Source organism: Triticum dicoccoides, chromosome 3A, assembly GCF_002162155.2.
Source record: "Triticum dicoccoides isolate Atlit2015 ecotype Zavitan chromosome 3A, WEW_v2.0, whole genome shotgun sequence".
Lineage (NCBI taxonomy): Eukaryota > Viridiplantae > Streptophyta > Magnoliopsida > Poales > Poaceae > Triticum > Triticum dicoccoides.
In genome coordinates, this window is record NC_041384.1 from 53,361,271 (window position 1) to 53,368,757 (window position 7,487).

Consider the following 7,487-nt stretch of genomic DNA (forward strand, 5'->3'; position numbering starts at 1 on the left):
CTGACAAGACATTGCACCAAATCATTCTCTAACCTTGGTATGATTTCTGGATCGATTACCTTCTGAGAGATTGCATTGAGGAATGCACATAGCTTCACAATGGCTAATCGAACGTTTTCCAGTAGAAGCCCCCTCAATGCAACCGGAAGCAGTTGCGTCATAATCACGTGGAAGTCATGAGACTTTAGGTTCTGGAACTTTTTCTCTGCCATGTTTATTATTCCCTTTATATTCGGCGAGGAGGCAGACGGTACCTTAATACTGAGTAGGCATTCAAAGAAGATTTCCTTCTCTTCTTTGGTAAGAGCATAGCTTGCATGACCCTGATGTATGCCGTCTTTTCCGTGCATACATTGCTGGTCCTCCCGTGCCTCAGGTGTATCTTTTGTCTTCCCATACACACCCAAGAAGCCAAGCAGGGTCACACAAAGATTCTTCGTCACGTGCATCACGTCGATTGCGGAGCGAACCTCTAGGTCTTTCCAATAGGGCAGGTCCCAAAATATAGATTCTTGTCCACCAGGACCCTTTCCAAAGACCACCTTCAAATCCTTGACCATATCATGTACATCAGCACCAGTACGGTGGCGAGGCTTTGTCCGGTGATCCGCCTCACCTTTGAAATGCTTGCCTTTCTTTCTTACGGGATGCCTGCTCGGAAGAAATCGATGATGTCCCAGGTACACATTCTTCTTACAATTAGCCAAATATATACTGTCGGTATCGTACAAACAGTGCGTGCATGCGCGGTATCCCTTGTTTGTCTGTCCTGAAAGGTTACTGAGAGCAGGCCAATCATTGATGGTCACGAACAGCAACGCCTTTAGGTCAAATTCTTCCCCCATGTGCTCATCCCACGCACGTACACCTGTTCCATTCCACAGTTGTAAGAGTTCCTCAACTAATGGCCTTAGGTACACATCAATGTCGTTGCCGGGTTGCTTAGGGCCTTGGATGAGCACTGGCATCATAATGAACTTCCGCTTCATGCACAACCAAGGAGGAAGGTTATACAAATATAGAGTCACAGGCCAGGTGCTATGGTTGCTGCTCTGCTCCCCAAAAGGATTAATGACATCTGCGCTTAGACCTAACCATACGTTCCTTACGTCATCTGCAAACTCCTTCCCGTACTTTCTTTCGATTTTTCTCCACTGTGACCCGTCAGCGGGTACTCTCAACTTTCCGTCTTTCTTATGGTCTTCTCTGTGCCATCGCATCGCCTTGGCATGCTCTTTGTTTTGGAACAAACGTTTCAACCGTGGTATTATAGGAGCATACCGCATCACCTTGGCAGGAATCTTCTTCCTAGGGCACTCACCCTCGACATCACCAGGGTCATCGCGGCTGATCTTATAGCGCAATGCACCGCATACTGGGCAAGCGTTCAAATCCTCGTACTCACCGCGGTAGAGGATGCAATCATTAGGGCATGCATGTATCTTCTGCACCTCTAACCCTAGAGGGCAGACAGCCTTCTTTGCTTCGTACGTACTCTCGGGCAATTCGTTGTCCTTTGGAAGCATATTCTTTATCATTACCAGTAACTTTCCAAATCCCTTGTCAGATACACCATTCTCTGCCTTCCATTGTAGCAATTCCAGTGTGGTGCCCAGCTTTTTCTTGTCACCTACGCAATTCGGGTACAACAATTTTTTGTGACCCTCTAAGATGCGCTGCAACTTCTTCTTCTCCAAATCACTTGCGCAGTTTCTCTTTGCATCGGCAATGGCCCAACCTAGATCATCAACGGGCTCATCCGATGCCTCTTCTTCAGCTTCTTCCCGCATTGCTGGCTCAGCTTCTTCCGGCATTACCGGCTCAGCTTCTTCCCTCATTATTGTATCATCGTATTCAGGGAACCCATGGCCAGGATAGCTGTCGTCGTCCTCTTCTTCTTCATTGTCTTCCATCATAACCCCTCTTTCTCCATGCTTGGTCCAAACATTATAGTGGGGCATGAAACCGGACTCAAACAGGTGGACGTGAATGGTTCTTGATGTAGAGTAATTGTGCCCATTCTTACAGCCAGCACATGGACAAGGCATAAAACCATCTACTCGCTTGTTTGCCTCAGCCGCAAGCAGAAAAGTACGCATGCCATTAATGAACTCGGGATAGCATCGGTCATCATACATCCATTGCCGGCTCATCTGCAATACACAGCACCGAAAACACCAAATTAATACAATACATAAAGTTCATACATAAAGATCATACAACACTTAAATGCAACAAACAAATAACTCTCTAGCTAAAGAATTTAAATGCAACAACAAATGCAATCAAGATCGCAACTAAGATAACAATTGATCCAACAGCATAATGATACCAAGCCTCACTATGAATGGCATATTTTCTAATCTTTCTAATCTTCAAGCGCATTTTCTCCATCTTAATCTTGTGATCATCAACGACATCGGCAACATGCAACTCCAATTCTATCTTCTCCCCCTCAATTCTTTTCAATTTTTCCTTCAAATCCTCGTTTTCTCTTTCAACTAAATTTAACCTCTCAACAATAGGGTTGGTTGGAATATCCGGTTTAACTACCTCCTACATACAAATATCTATGTCAACTTGATGGGCACAATTTGTTATAAACACGAAATGCAATGAATAATTTTAAAAGAGAATATACCACATCCGAATCATAACCCGGACGAGGGCCGACGGGGACGGATATCAAAACCATGGCACTATGTATGACAAACAACGTATGGGTAAGATAATTATACGAGTAACTATATATCCAAATCACACAAACATCATTTTTTTATATAAAACTTCATGAACAAGAGGCTCACCACAAGGTGGTGCCGGCGACGGGACGTTGCGAGCGATCAACGGTGGTTACGACGGAGATTTAGAAGGTACTAAGTAAACCACACCTACATATGCAAACTAAGTGTTATTTTGACCTCAAATTGCATATAAATCAAATACTAGCACATATATATAATTCCTCCCAAATTACTAAACTCAAAAATCAATCACTATATAAAGCATTGCATGAGCTAATCTAGCAATGAGAGATGAAAGGACAAAGTTGCTATCCTTTGTGATTATTTGAATGGATGGGGGCCTTCAAATCTTGACAAATTTTGGGAAAAATGTGTGATGAGTTTGAGAGGAAGAGGGAAAAGAACAGAGAGGAGAGGGGAAAGGGGAAGAACAGAGCGATCTCGGGTAGACGAAGGGTCTATGTAGGACGACCTTTAGTACCAGTTCGTGATACGACCCGGTACTAAAGGTGCTGGAGGGGCCCTGGACTGACAACATCCTGCCACCACTCACTTTAGTACCGGTTCGTGGCACGAACCGGTGCTAAAGGTTCGCCACGAACCGGTACTAATGAGAGCGGCCGGCTAGCCGTTGGAACCGGCACTAATGCACACATTAGTGCCGGCTCAAATTCAAACCGGCACTAATGTGCTTCACGTTTGACCCTTTTTCTACTAGTGCTGCCTTGTGGCCTGCTCGCTCCTTTCTTGACGTCTACTCCAAGTCCCCTGGATCATGTTTGTTTCAAAAATAACTCTCCCGAAGGTTTCATTTTGTTTGGATTCAGTTTGGTATTCCTTTTCTGCGAAACACGAAAATAGGCAAAAAAACAACAATTTGCACTAGGCCTTGGGTTAGTAGGTTAGTCCCAAAAATAATATAAAAGTGTATAATAAAGCCCATTAAACATCCAAAACAGATAATATAATAGCATGGAATAATCAAAAATTATAGATACGTTGGAGACGTATCAGCGCCCCTGCCCCCGCCCCGAAGCGTGTCGTCGCCGTCCGCCGCCCCTGAGCCTGCTCCTCGTCGTCGATACCTCCTCGTTGTTAGCGCCGCCCCGATCCCCTCCTCCTCCCTGTACTGGTCGCCACCGCCGCGCGCTGCAGTTGCCCCTGCCCTGCGCTGGCACCGCGCGCCGCCCCACCGCCCCTGCCCTGCATTTTTTTATAAATGTATTTTTTATGTATATGTGTGTGTATGTGTATATATGTGTATATGTGTATGTATGTGTATAGATGTATTTTATTTATGTTTTTTTGCATTTTTATAAAAATGTATATATGTATGTATGTTCTCTATGTATATATGTTCATATATGCAAAAGTTAGATTTTTAGAAAAGTTTTATTATGTATGCAAAAGTTAGAAGAAGAAAAAAAATTATATATGCAAAAGTTACATTTTTAGAAAAGTTTTATATATCTAGCTAGGAAGAAGGAAGAAGAAGAAGAAAATCTTTATATATGCAAAAGTTACATTTTTAGAAAAGTTTTATCTAGGAAGAAGGAAGAAGTAGAAGAAAACGAAGGAGAGGAAAAAGGAAAATAAGAAGAGGAAGAAGGAGAAGAAGAGGAGAGGAATAAGAGAGGAAGAAGAGGAGAAATAAATAAGAAGAGGAAAAAAGAAGAAAAAAAGAGGAGAAGAAGAAAAAATAGTTCTTCTCCTCTATTCCTTTCTTCTCTTCTTTTTATTTTTTTCTTCGATCTTCTACTCTGTTCCTTTCTTCTTCTCCTCTTTTTTTCTTCTTCTTCCTCTTCTTATTTTTTATCAGGTATGTCGCTGTCGATATACCCCCTCCCCGATAACTTCCACATGAGGGGGGGGCGATATACCCCCTCCTCGATAACTTCGACATGAGGGGGGGTCGCCGAGGGTTCGAGGGTTCGAGGGTTGGGAACTAGGGTAGAGGGTCGAGGGTTCCTGATCAGCATCCACCAATGGTATAAACCTAAGAATGAAGACCCTGAGGTGTCTTGTGTGAACGATAGGCAGAAAGATGATCTTTGGACCGCGCTGAAGGCAAATTTCACCCTACCGCCAGAGGAGGATCCGGAGAAGCCAGCTATAGAGCCATTGGTCAAGGCTCATGCTCTTAAGAAGATGGCAGATCTGTTCAGGAGGTGGAAGAATGAGTTGAAAACAACGTTTGTCGACAAAGAAAAGACTCCAGAATTCACCGGCCGATTTGAGAAGATAAGAGATCACTAGGACGCATTTGTGGCCCATAAGACATCGGATAAGAGCAAGAAGATGTCAGCGACAAACAAGAAAAATGCTGCAAAGGACCTTCACCATCGCACGGGGTCAGGTGGCTACCTCAAAGCCCGGTCGTTGTGGGACAAGGCTGAGAATGGCCTGCTTGATAAAGGGGTCGAACCAGAAACATTGCACTGGCCAGACTGTTCAAGGACTTGGTTCTTGGGGGTTGCGGGAACCTTGGACCCTGAAACAGGGAAGTGCCGTTGGACAAACCAGGAACTGAATATACCCATCACGAAGCTTCAGGAGTATATCGCCGCAGCGCGGCAAGGGACATTCGTTCTCGACAGAGAGAACGATGAGCTCACACTGGCCATCAGGAATCCCGAGCACCCTAGACGGACACGAGGCACGCCAGGCTCCGTTTCGTGGAAGGCTGGGTTTCCCGAGGCAGACAGTTACAAAGGCCGGGAGAGGAAGAGGAAAGTGGAGCAGACCAAACTGCAGAAGCTGCACGCAAGGGTACAAGCGCTAGAGGAATGAGAAGCAGTTCATAGCAAGCGACCTGCTGAAGCTACCCCGCCATCTCAGCGGAGAAGCAACGTGGCTTCCATCGAGCTGCTTCAGGATCCCGTCTTCACGGATCCTGCTAGCTACCCTGTGGATGCTATCATGGAGTCTCAACATTGCCACCTTATGACGCAATGACAAAACTTCAAAGTCAAGGCGGCTCTCGGCTCTATTGCACCTCCTAAACCTGGCGCAACTTTTCACTGCCGTCCAATTCCAGAAGGATATGCTGCTGTGATGGTGGATGAAATAATGGAGGGATTTGAGGAGCTCGAGCTTGACCACCCTACCGGTGAAGGGGAGACTCGGTTGGGTTGTGCTCTGAAGACTCTATGTCTATGGCGGAAGGAGCTCATGAACCTTCCGAACTGGACGCCTCCGCCTCCTCCTCCTCCGGTGAGTCAGGGCACTCCGCCTCCTCCTCCAGCGAGTGATCAGGGCCCTTCTCCTCCTTCTCCGGCGCGTGGCAGCACTCCGCCTCCTTCTCCGCCTGCGCGCCTGAGCAGCCCGCCTCCTTGTCCGCCTTGTCAGCAAGGGCGGAAGAGAGCCGCCGCCGCTCCGACTGCTCTGGCGCGTCGTAGTCCTTCTCCGCCTCGTAAGCAAGGAAAGAAGATAGAAGCAGCTGCTCCGTCTGCTTCGGCGTCTAGCAGCACAGCCAGAGGCGGGAGGCAATGCAGATTCGGTCCATCTCTAAAGCCTCTAGAGAAGTTACCATACGAGATGACTGAGAAGGAAAACACGGAGATCTGTCAAGCCCAAGTGAGGGAGTTCTTTGAAACGCAAAGAGCTAAGAAATATCCACCTCCGGAGGAGAAGATAGATCCAGTGAAAGCAAAGCGCACTATCGATGCCCTCAAGAAACCACCACCATCTCCGCCGAAAACCAACTATGAGCGCATTATTGAAAGGTCATATATCAAAGAGGAGCGGTTGGGAAGTACTTGCAGTAATCGAAGGTTAGCACTGAAGGAAATATGCCCTAGAGGCAATAATAAAGTTGTTTATTTTTCATGCTAGGATTGTATTAACCGGAAACTTAGTAAATGTGTGAATACATAAACAAACAGAGTGTCACTAGTATTCATCTACTTGACTAGCTCGTTGAATCAATGATGGTTATGTTTCCTAACCATAGACATGAGTTGCCATTTGATTAACGGGATCACATCATTAGAGAATGATGTGATTGACTTGACCCATCTGTTAGCTTAGCAAGATGATCGTTTAGTTTGTTGCTATTGCTTTCTCCATAACTTATACATGTTCCTATGACTATGAGATCATGCAACTCCCGAATACCGGAGGAACACTTTGTGTGCTATCAAACGTCACAACGTAACTAGGTGACTATAAAGATGCTCTACAGGTGTCTCCAATGGTGTTTGTTGAGTTGGCATAGATCGAGATTAGGATTTGTCACTCTGAGTATCGGAGAGGTATCTCTGGGCCCTCTCGGTAATGCACATCACTATAGGCCTTGCAAGCAATGTGACTAATGAGTTAGTTGCGGGATGATGCATTACGGAACGAGTAAAGAGACTTGCCGGTAATGAGATTGAACTAGGTATTGAGATACCGACGATCGAATCTCGGGCAAGTAACATACCGATGACAAAGGGAACAACGTATATCGTTATGCGGTTTGACCGATAAAGATCTTCGTAGAATATGTGGGAGCCAATATGAACATCCAGGTTCCGCTATTGGTTATTGACCGGAGACGTGTCTCGGTCATGTCTACATAGTTCTCAAACCCGTAGGGTCCGTACGCTTAACGTTCGGTGATGATCGGTATTATGAGTTTATGTGTTTTGATGCACCGAAGGTAGTTTGGAGTCCCGGATTTGATCACGGACATGACGAGGAGTCTCAAAATGGTCGAGACATAAAGATTGATATATTGGATGGCTATATTCGAACAGTGGA